The sequence below is a fragment of the Microtus pennsylvanicus genome, chromosome 3 (genome assembly GCF_037038515.1).
Source record: "Microtus pennsylvanicus isolate mMicPen1 chromosome 3, mMicPen1.hap1, whole genome shotgun sequence".
Classification (NCBI taxonomy): Eukaryota; Metazoa; Chordata; class Mammalia; order Rodentia; family Cricetidae; genus Microtus; species Microtus pennsylvanicus.
Window position 1 is genome coordinate 96,070,684 of NC_134581.1, and position 10,682 is coordinate 96,081,365.

Here is a 10,682-nt window from a genome sequence, read left to right on the forward strand (position 1 = left end):
CTATGTAGAGCAATAAGACAACAAAAGGAGATCAAGGGGATACAAATCGGAAAGGAAGAAGTCAGATGTTCACTATTTGCAGATGATAAAATAGTATACATAAGTGACCCCAAAACTCTACCAGGGAACTCCTTCATTAATATGGCAGGATACAAGATCAACTCAAAAAATTCCGTAACCCTTCTATATACAAACGATAAAGAAGATCACAGAGAAATCAGAGAAACATCACCCTTCACAATAGCCACAAACAACATAAAATATCTTGGGGTAACACTGACCAAAGAAGTGAAAGATCTGTTTGACAAGATCTTTAAGTCTTTGAATAAAGAAATTGAAGAAGACACAGAAAATGGAAAGATCTCCCATGCACTTTGATAGTTAGGATCAACATAGTAAAAATGGAAATCTTACTAAAAGCAATTTATAGATTCAATGCAATCCCCATGAAAATCACAACACAATTCTTCACAGACCTTGAAAGAACAGTAATTAACTTCATATGGAAAAATTAAAAAAAAATAAAAACTAGATAGCCAAACCAATCCTGTACAAAAAAAGGAACTTCCATAGGCATCACTATCCCTGACATCAAGATCTCTTATAGAGCTACAGTGCTGAAAACAGCTTGGTATTGGCATAAAAACAGATAGTTAACCAATGGAATCTAATCGAAGACCTGGATATTACTACACACACCTATGAATATGTGATTTTTGACAAAGAAGCTAAAATTATACAATGGAAAAAAGAAAGCATCTTCAAAAAATGTTGCTAGCATAACTGGATGTCAATATGTAGAAGAATGAAAATAGATCCATATCTATCAACATGCACAAAACTCAAGTCCAAATGGATTAAAGACCTCAATATAAGTCTGACTACACTGAACCTCATAAAATAAAAAGTGTGAAGTAGTTTTCAAGGCATGGACACAGGAGATCATTATCTAAATATAACACCAGTAGCACAAACACTGAGAGCAGCAATAAATAAATGGGACCTTCTAAAACTGAGAAGCATCTTGAAACAATTGACACAGTCAATAAGACAGAAAGACAGCCTAGCTGGGCGATGGTGGCGCATGCCTTTAATCCCAGCACTCGGGAGGCAGAGGCCGGCTGATCTCTGTGAGTTCGAGACCAGCCTGGTCTAGAGACAGGCTCCAAAGCCACAGAGAAACCCTGTCTCGAAAAACCAAAAAAAAAAAAATAAGACAGCCTACTGAGTGGAAAAATATATTCACAAATCCTACATCAGAGGACTGATCCCCAAAATGTATAAAGAACTCAAGAAATTAAATATCAAAATACTAAATAATCCAATTAAAAATGGGGTACAGATCTAAACTGAGAATTCTCAAATGACCGAAAGACACTTAAGGAAATGTTCAACATCCTTAGCCATCAGAGGAATGCAAACCAAAATGACTCTGAGATACCATCTTATACCTGTCAGAATGACTAAAATTAAAAACACCAATGATAGCTTATGCTAGAGAGGATGTGTGGTAAGGGTAACACACCTCCGTTGCTAGTGGGAATGCAAACTTGTACAGTCACTCTGGAATTCAATATGGTGATTTCTTAGAAAATTGGGAACCAACCTACCTTAGGACCCAGCAATAACACTCTTGGACATACACCCTAAGGATGACCAATCATACTACATGGACCTTTCTTCAACTATGTTCATAGCAGCACTATTTACAGGATCCAGAACCTGGACACAACCTAGATGACCCTAAACTGAAGAATGGATAGAGAAAATGTACATCTACACAATGGAGTAGTACTCTGCAGTAAAAAACAATGACATCTTTAAATTTGCATGCATATGTGTGGAACTAGAAAAAAAAAACATCCTGAGTGAATTAATGCAGACCCAAAAAGATGAGCATGGTATGGACTCACCCAAAAGCCACAAAAGAGCACTGGATTTTTTCCAAAGTCCAGGCAGAGAGAGTGGGAGGAGTGAGAATATGACCATGATGGGGACACCCACTGAAACAGCTTACCTGAGTGAATGGGAGCTCACCAACTCTGGATGGACAGGTAAAAAACCAGCATAGGATCAAACTAGGCCCTCTGAATGTGGATGATAGTTGTATGGATGGGGCAGACCATGGGGCCACTGGCTGTGGGACCAGGATTTTTTCCTAAGGCTTGTTTTGACTTTTTGGAACCCATTCTCTTAGGAGGCATACTTTGCTTAGCTTAGATATAATAGGAAGGGCCTTTGGTCCTTCCTCAAAGCAATGTGTCTTACACTCTGTGGAGTGGATGGGGTGAGGTGGGGGAAATGAGGAGGGAACGGGAGGAGGGGAGAGAATGGGAATTGAGATTGGTATGTAAAAGAAAAAAAGATACTTGTTTAAATTTAAAAAGTTAAAAAATGATAATATTCACAGCTAATATCATTTGATTTGGAATACAATCTAAAGCTAAATGTCCCATGTATAAAAATTAAAAAATATTGTGCAAGCATTAATTATTTCCATTTAAAACATATTTTAATATACATAAACCAAATGCAAAGTAGTACTAAGTATGGTTACTCTATATCTTGACCCAATTTTTACAAGTATATGAATGAATCTCTTAAATACATCTTTTAAAAGATACTTGTTTAAGTATTTACACAAACAAGCCAAATGACAAACGAGATTTTTTTTTATTGATTTTATTGAGCTATACATTTTTTCTCTGCTCCCCTACCTTCATTTCCTTTCACTTTCTACCCTCTCCCATGGTGCCCATGCTCCCAATTTACTCATTTTCTACTTTCCATGTAGATTATATCTATGTATGTTTTTCTTAGAGTACTCATTGTTGCCTAGTTTCTCTAGGATTGTGAATTATAGGCTGGTTTTCTTTGCTTTATGTCTAAAAGCCGCTTATGAGTGAGTACATATAAAATTTGTCTTTCTTGGTCTGGTTTATCTCAATGCTTGACTAGGACCTTTAGGCTTTCATTGCTTCCATTAAGAAGTCAGGTATAATTCTGATAAGTTTGCCTTTATATGTTACTTGGCTTTTTTCCTTTGCAGTTCTTAATATTCTTTCTTTATTATGCATGTTTAGTGTTTTGATTATTATGTGGTAAGGGGACTTTTTTGATTCAGTCTGTTTGGTTTTCTGTAAGTTTCTTGTATTTTCACATGTATATCTTTCTTTAGGTTGGGAAAGTTTTCTTCTATGATTTTGCTAAAAAAATTATCTGTGCTTTTGAGTTGGACTTCTCTTCTTTCTTCTTCCCTTCTTCTTCTCCTTCTCCTTCTCCTTCTCCTCCTCCTCCTCCTCCTCCTCCTCCTCCTCCTCCTCCTCCTCCTCCTCCTCCTCCTCCTCCTCCTCCTCCTCCTCCTCCTTCTTCTTCTTCTTCTTCTTCTTCTTCTTCTTCTTCTTCTACACCTATTATTCTTAGGTTTGGTCTTTTCATGGTGTCCCATATTTCCTGGATATTTTGTGCTAAGTTTTTGTTATATTTAATGTTTTCTTTAACCGATGAGTCTATTTCCTCTTGTATCTTCAGTGCTTGTAATTCTTTCTTCCATTTCTTTTATTCTGCTTTCATTTGTGATTCCTAATAATCTTCTCATAATTTCCATTTCTGTAATTCCCTTGGCTGTGTTTTCTTTATTGTCTCTATTTCAGCCTGCTATAGCTGAGGTAATTGGCTCAGGCTTGTTCCCACAGATGTCCATGGCTTGGGTCTTCTCTCTCAGAGATCCCTGACTATCACCTGGTCCTGCAGATGTCTCTGACTTGGGCCTGCTCCCTCAGTGGTTGCTCCCTTGTACCTTCTCCTGTGGAGTTTGCTGCCTCACATCTGCTCTAGATGGAGGTCGCTGGCTCAGACTTGTTTCCATAGATGTCCCTGGCCTAGGCCTGCTCCCATGAAGGTCCCTGTCTTAGGCCTGGACCCGTAAAGGTCTCTGGCTCCAGCCTACTCCCTCAGTGGTTCCTCCCTTGTACCTGCTTTTGTGGAGTTCACTGCCTCAGCAGCAAATGAGATTCCTAATGAGACCCAGAGGGAAAAAAAAAGAAATAGGTAGGAGAGCGAGTGGGAAGAAAGAAAGAAAGAAAGAAAGAAAGAAAGAAAGAAACTACATTCTGTAGGTAGGTTGTCCACTTTCCTTTGAAGAAGCTTTTCCCTAGAATATTTCAACTAACAATTTATCATCTAAGATAAGAACTATTTCACTGAATTTTCTCTGTATAAATATGAGATGACCATGGTGCCTAACACTACCTGTAAGAATATAGTCAGGAAGAATGAGCAGACTACAGACATTTCCAGCACGATTTGTGGAGTGTTCTGTGAGCACTGCGTGTCTTCTGAACGCCAGGCGGTATCAGGGAAGTATTTGCTTTAGTAACACAGAGCGAGGTAACTTGAGGGCTCCTAGACAGAACAAGCTCAGTGGTCTCTCCCCACTTCTTTTGATATTTGTGATAACAAGCAATGGCCTTTAGCATTGTTTAATGAGCATTCCGATCACATTCCTTTCCATCTTTCATGTTTTCTTTCTACAAAATAAAGAGAATGATACATGAAAACTATCTACTTTCCAAAAGGGGCAACAAGATGTTTCTTTCTGAAATATCATGATTGGTGGAAAGGGATACCAAATTAACTATCATGAGGCCAAACTGTCATATTGTGATAAATTTACACACACACACAAACACACACAACCTGTTTAGATTTCCCAAGTGTAACTGAGATAGAGAATCAGCCAGAAAAACCTGAGGCGTCATGGGCATAGGCATTAACTTGAGAGCATGCTCATAGGGTGACTGAAAGTTTCAGAATTGTAACCAATACTCTACTAAGTAGAATTTTACACACAGTATTTTATTTTACCCTAAGTAATGTTGCAGGGTAGTTTTTATTCAGAGGAAATCTGGAACCAAAGGCATTCAAGGATACATAGATGGCAAGTAGGAACCAAACCCAGTTTTGTCTGACGTTCAAGTTCATTCTTAAGCAGGGCTCTAAGAAGAGGCAGCATTTGCATGTGTGCATGTGTATTGAATGCATTTTTTTGTCCTGCTCTTCTCTTGCTTTATGTTACCAGTGGATCAGAAGCTTGGTGAAACCAGACTGCACATCTTTAAAATTTTCAAATTTTTAGCACATAACGGTGCTCAATAAGTACACTGTCTCCCTTGAAGACTTAATTGAAACTGTTTTGGAAATAATGAACTCAACATGAAGAAGGCTTTGGCAACACTTCAACCAATTAAGTTCATGTGTATTTTCCTGTTATACATGCATATGAATGATATCTGAAAACCTATTAAATTAACTTTTTTAACAAGAAAATAGGTAAGACACTGCTTTTGTGATTTAGTTGTTTCTTATTTCTTTGTAGTAAAATGGTATCTCTTCTAACTGATTTCTTCTTAGGAACTAGGAAAGCCATGTAAACCCCAGGGTATTTTGTTGTATTTAAATCAAATATTCCTTCCCTCCTGTTCATCCCCTCTAAGTGGCCTCTTGTTTCACTTAGGGTGAATTGCGTCTGTCCTAGGGAGTACTTTGTGATTTGTTGTGTCTGGCGCCGGTTTCCATCTCATTAACCCCAGTTTCTTCCTAATTCTCTTGGCTGATTGGTTTGGTCCTTCAACATGTCAGATATGCTTTTGTTTCAGTCCTCCGTTTTTCTTCCAATTTCCCTTGACCTATAATTAATTGCCCTTTTCATAATTGTTCTCAGGACTGATGCCATTCTTATGTCTGTTCAACTGCCAGTTTTTCAGAGTCCATTTCCGTCACACACTCACCCCCACACTCCACCGCTCTCATCTCCTCATGTTTCTCTGTTTAGTGCCTTGTAGGACTCATTATTTTGTGACCTTCTATGTTGCCCTGGCTTGTGTATTGTCTGTCTCTGCTGCCTCCTCCCACTGAAGTAGAAACACACAGAGCAGACCCACAGTCTGTTTTCTCACTGCTATGACTAGCATTAAGAATCATCTCAATATAACAAGTCATCGTTGAATGAATCTTTGGACTGATAGGCAGGTAGATGAATAGCGTTCTCTATGATGTAAGTTATGTGAGATTGAGTAATACAAAGATGGGCTACTATTTGCCCTTTTGTTGTTGGAGAGAAGTATCATTTGAAGGTCAGAGTGCAAGCATACAAAATAAACACTTTTTTTTTGATTGAGAGAAAATTCCCAGGGTTAATATTAAGAAGTCAAAACTCGTGGGGTTCCCTGAAGACTCAGAACAGGAAAGGACTTAGGGGTTACCAGGAATGTCACAACAGCTACAGAGCTAGGCAAGCATGGTACAGGAAGGAGAGGCTCTCTCAGCCTTAGAAAACTGGGAGAGAACATTAGGGTAATGCCTGCCTCTCCACCTAACAGGCTTTATCCCAAGCCTCTTCTTTGCTTCCAAGTCCTTTTCACTCATAGGTGCAGACTGAGATTTCAATTATTTTCAGATACTCCTCACAGTTGTGGGCTGACAGAGAGCTTTTGCTGATGTCTCCCAGGTTCATATCACTTTTCTTACCAGCTTTGACTCCAAGGCTATATGTCTGCTAACCTTATTTTCCTCTCATCAGGGATTCACATGAGCTTAACTTCTGGAAGAGAATGAAAGGAAGCTACCAGGTGGAAAAGGGAGAAAGAACTTCCTCTTGGCATCCTTTTCCCTATTGTTTCAAATTTAGCTCAGTAGTGATGTTCACCCTGCTGAAGACAGTAGGTACTCAGTTTGGTTAAAACTAGCTTCACGGTGTCCTCTAAGGGACAGCTGTGACAGCAGAGTTGCCCTGTGCCTGAGAGCCTGCTCTCTAAGCTGTCTCTTGTGAATCCCCAAAGATAAAGTTATACACTGAACCATCAAGCAGTTGGTGACATTTTTTAAAAGGGCTCTTCTCTGTTCCTGATGACCCTATCTTTAAGCATCTAATAGTGATCCCAGTTATGTCCTCTCAACTGGGACAAACAACTTCTCCTTGTAATTGCAACCTCTGAAACCTCAGCATCCCACAGTCCAGATGCTCTTTTCTTAAGAACATAAATTTCTTTCTTTTAATTTTTAATGTAATTATTTATTGATTCTTTGGAAATGCCACATCATGCACCCCAGTCCTGCTCACCTCCCAGGCCTTCCAAATCTGCCCCTCACCTCTGCAGTATGTCCATTTTCTCCTATCTAGCTATTGGCCATTCAGCTCTTTATTAAATCAATTTGACGGTGCCTTAGTCAGAGATACATCTTTACAGTGTACAAAAAGATTATCCCACAACAATGGCTCAGACCCTTGACCCAGTCAACCACTGATAGAGAAGACTTAACGATACTATTACAGATGTCTTTCCTTGCTGCTTTATGCAGGTGACTTCTGCATCGTTGTATAGACCGTAATGGGAACTTGAGTTATTATCAGTCGATGACTTCCAGGACATCTTCAGAGTTGCTTGCTAGGTGCGATCTCTTCCCCATTCTAGGCAGCACTGGAACTCAGCCCAATTCTAGCCCAGTTGAAGAATCTCCTCCTTGCACTGGAAACCTTCTTGACTGAATCCCAAACTGAAAAGGCAGAATCCACTGAAAATCAGAACAGGCTATCTGATTCCTGTGGAGATAAATAAATCAATTGCTTCCACTAATTTCCACAGAAGGCTGGTCTTGCCAATGGAATGGTGATCAAATGCTCCTGTGACCCCCTCACTCTCCATTCTTCTGATGTGTGAAAATACACATAATGAAAAATGACTACGGGAATTGTTCAGTGGTATTAGTGTGTTCTGATGTGCAGCCACCACCCATTAAAGAGGAATTTCCCATGTCACTATGCCTCAGCTCTCATGAGCACAGTTCACTCTTGTCTTTATGACTTCACTTCCTACTTCCCCAAGTCCATACTTAGAACTTCTGACTAGCAGTGACTATTTAGCTGAGCATTGTGATGTAGATTAGCTGACAACTAATCCATTGCACAACTACATCGAATTTTATTTATTATTATGTGGACAGATATGCAATTTGCTTACAGGTTTGAACCACAATGAATGATACATTATAAACATGGGTATATGGGTGTGTTCTCAAGACCTATTTTCTATTTATTTGGGTAGAAATACAGAAGTGCCTTGAAGACCTAAATGGCAATTTTGTTTATAATTTTGTGAGGAACTGCCATATTGCTTTTCACAATAAATGTGTCCAAGTGCTACACTACAGAACACAGGACGGCAATTTCTCCAGATCTCCACCACTCTTTGTTATGTCTGTTTTGTCAACAGTAGATGTCCTAATGAGCATGAGATGGTATCACATGGTTATTATTAGTGATGCTGAAGTATATTTTTATGTGCTTATCAATGCTTTTTCAATTGTCTTTGGAAATAGCCTATTTGGATCCCTTTCCCAGTATTCAGTCCAGTTGTTAAACTATGAGTGACTTTAGAGGTTCCCTGTGCATTCTGGATTATTTATACTTTATCCAAATATATTACTTAATTGTCTCCCGCCATCTCTTTGCTGCCCTTTTAACCCAGCTGATATCACATTCTAATGAATACAAGTTCTAATTATCACGAAGTGTTAATGTTTATTTTGTAGCTGGGGCCATTGGTGTCACATCCAAGAAGTCTTTTCCAAATCTGATGAAGAATGCTGCCCTGGTTTTTATTCTGAGTTTTGTTGTGTCAGATATTGGATCCGTTTTGCTGACCGTGAACAAAGGGCTGTGCCTGGGGAGTGCAGATCTCTTTCCCAGCACTACTGTTGGAAAGAGAGTTGCTTTCTCATTGAATAGTCTTGGTAACCTTTTCAAAATTATTTTCTGATCAAAAAGAAGAGAACTCATTTCTGGGAATTATTCCATTGTCTGTATGTCTGTTTTCATGGCAGCCTAACACAGTTTGGATTATTGTTATTTTTATTAAGTGTTGAGATCAGAAAGCATGAGTCTTCTGGCTTTGTGTGACTTTCTCAAGAATGTCTTGATTTCTTTATATATTTTGGAGATCAGACCTTTGTCAGTTGCGGGGTTGGTGAAAATCTTCTCCCAGTAAGTGGGTTGCCTTTGTGTCTTAGTGACAGTGTCCTTTGCTTTACAGAAGCTTCTCAGTCTCAGGAGGTCCCATTTATTCAATGATGCCCTTAGTGTCTGTGCAGGGAACCCTGATTGCTCTTCGAGCAGATGAGGGAGGGTGACTTGATCGGGGGAGGGGGAGGGAAATGGGAGGCGGTGGCGGGGAGGAGGCAGAAATCCTTAATAAATAAATAAATTTAAAAAAAAGAATGTGTAGGCACAGGCTTCCTCTTGTGCTGTTCCACTGTGTCCCTGGGCTTTGACATATTGTCTTCTCATGGTCATCCACCTCTAACTGTTTTCTGATTTGCTTTGTGATTTATTCTTTGAGACATGGCTATGTAGGAGCATGTAATTCAACATCCAAAACTTGTAAATTTATAGTTTTACTTTTATTATCTATTTCTATATTCATTGTGTTGTGTTTGGGAGAGGTACTTTAATTTGTGACCTAACAGCTGTTGTACCCTAAAAAATGTCCTGTGTGTATTTGAGAAAATAAATATACTGTTAAAGTTTGTATAATATTATTGGGTATCGCGTAGCATGAACAATAAAAATCTGGAGACAGATAATGGGATTCAAGCTAAAAGATCAGAAAAGTAAAGCAACCAACCACTAGACAGCTCTTTTCTCTACAAAATCTTCAGACTGAGAAGAGCAAGTTCCTGTCTCATGGAGCCTTATATTCCTCCTAGTGCTGGTATTAAAGGTTTGCATCACTACCACCCAGCCTCTACACGTAACTACTTTGGCTGGCTGAGATTAAAGATGTGTGCCACCACTGCCAGGCCTGTATGGCTGACTAGTGTGGTTAGCTTTATTTATTAAAATAAATAAAGTATCACTATAGCAGAATTGAATTCAGAGAATATCTGTCAGGTCTTGTTGACATACTTTTTTAATTTTTGAAATAAAATACAATAGAATAATTTTCCTTTATTTTCTTTATTTCTTCAACTCCTCCCATGCCTCCCCTCCCTCTCATGCAAATAACACAGGAACAGATTCAGCAGGTTGTGTCTGTACATACAGAAAAATCAAAGAAGGGACATCATTATGTTGTTTATTTCATTTATTCCTGTATGGACAGACATGTGGGTTGCTTACATGTTTGAACTGTAGTAAGAGGCTGCTAGAGTGTTCCTGGCTGCCCTGACTACCAAAATAACCACACAGAAACTGCATTAATTAAAACACTACTTGGTGCATTAGTTCTAACTTTTTATTGGCTAGCTCTTACATATTAACTTAACCCATTTCTATTAAGCTGTGTATTACCACATGTTTATGGCTTATTGGGTAAAATTCCATCTGGTATCTGTTTCTGATGGGGCTACATGGATTCTCCTGACTCTGCCTCCTTTCTCCCAGCATTCAGTTTAGCTTTCCCCACCTAGTTCTTCTCTGCCCTATCAATAGGCCAAGATGGTTTCTTTATTAACCAATGGTATTCACAACATACAGAAGGGAATCCCATATTACCTCCCCTTTTTTGTTTAAATAAAAATGAAGGTTTTAACTGTCTTTGAAGTTTCCTATTTCATGGAAAAGTCTGCTAGATACTATGGGCCTGCAGGTTGAAAATGGATGCTCCAAAGGTAGAAAAGAACTTTAG

At 38.9% G+C, this 10,682-nt stretch overlaps 1 pseudogene; it reads right to left on the reverse strand.

Moving 5' to 3' along the window:
- Window positions 1-7,327: 7,327 nt before the first annotated feature.
- On the reverse strand, window positions 7,328-9,330 carry LOC142846819 (protein FAM229B-like; annotated as a pseudogene).
- Between the last annotated feature and the right edge of the window lie 1,352 nt (window positions 9,331-10,682).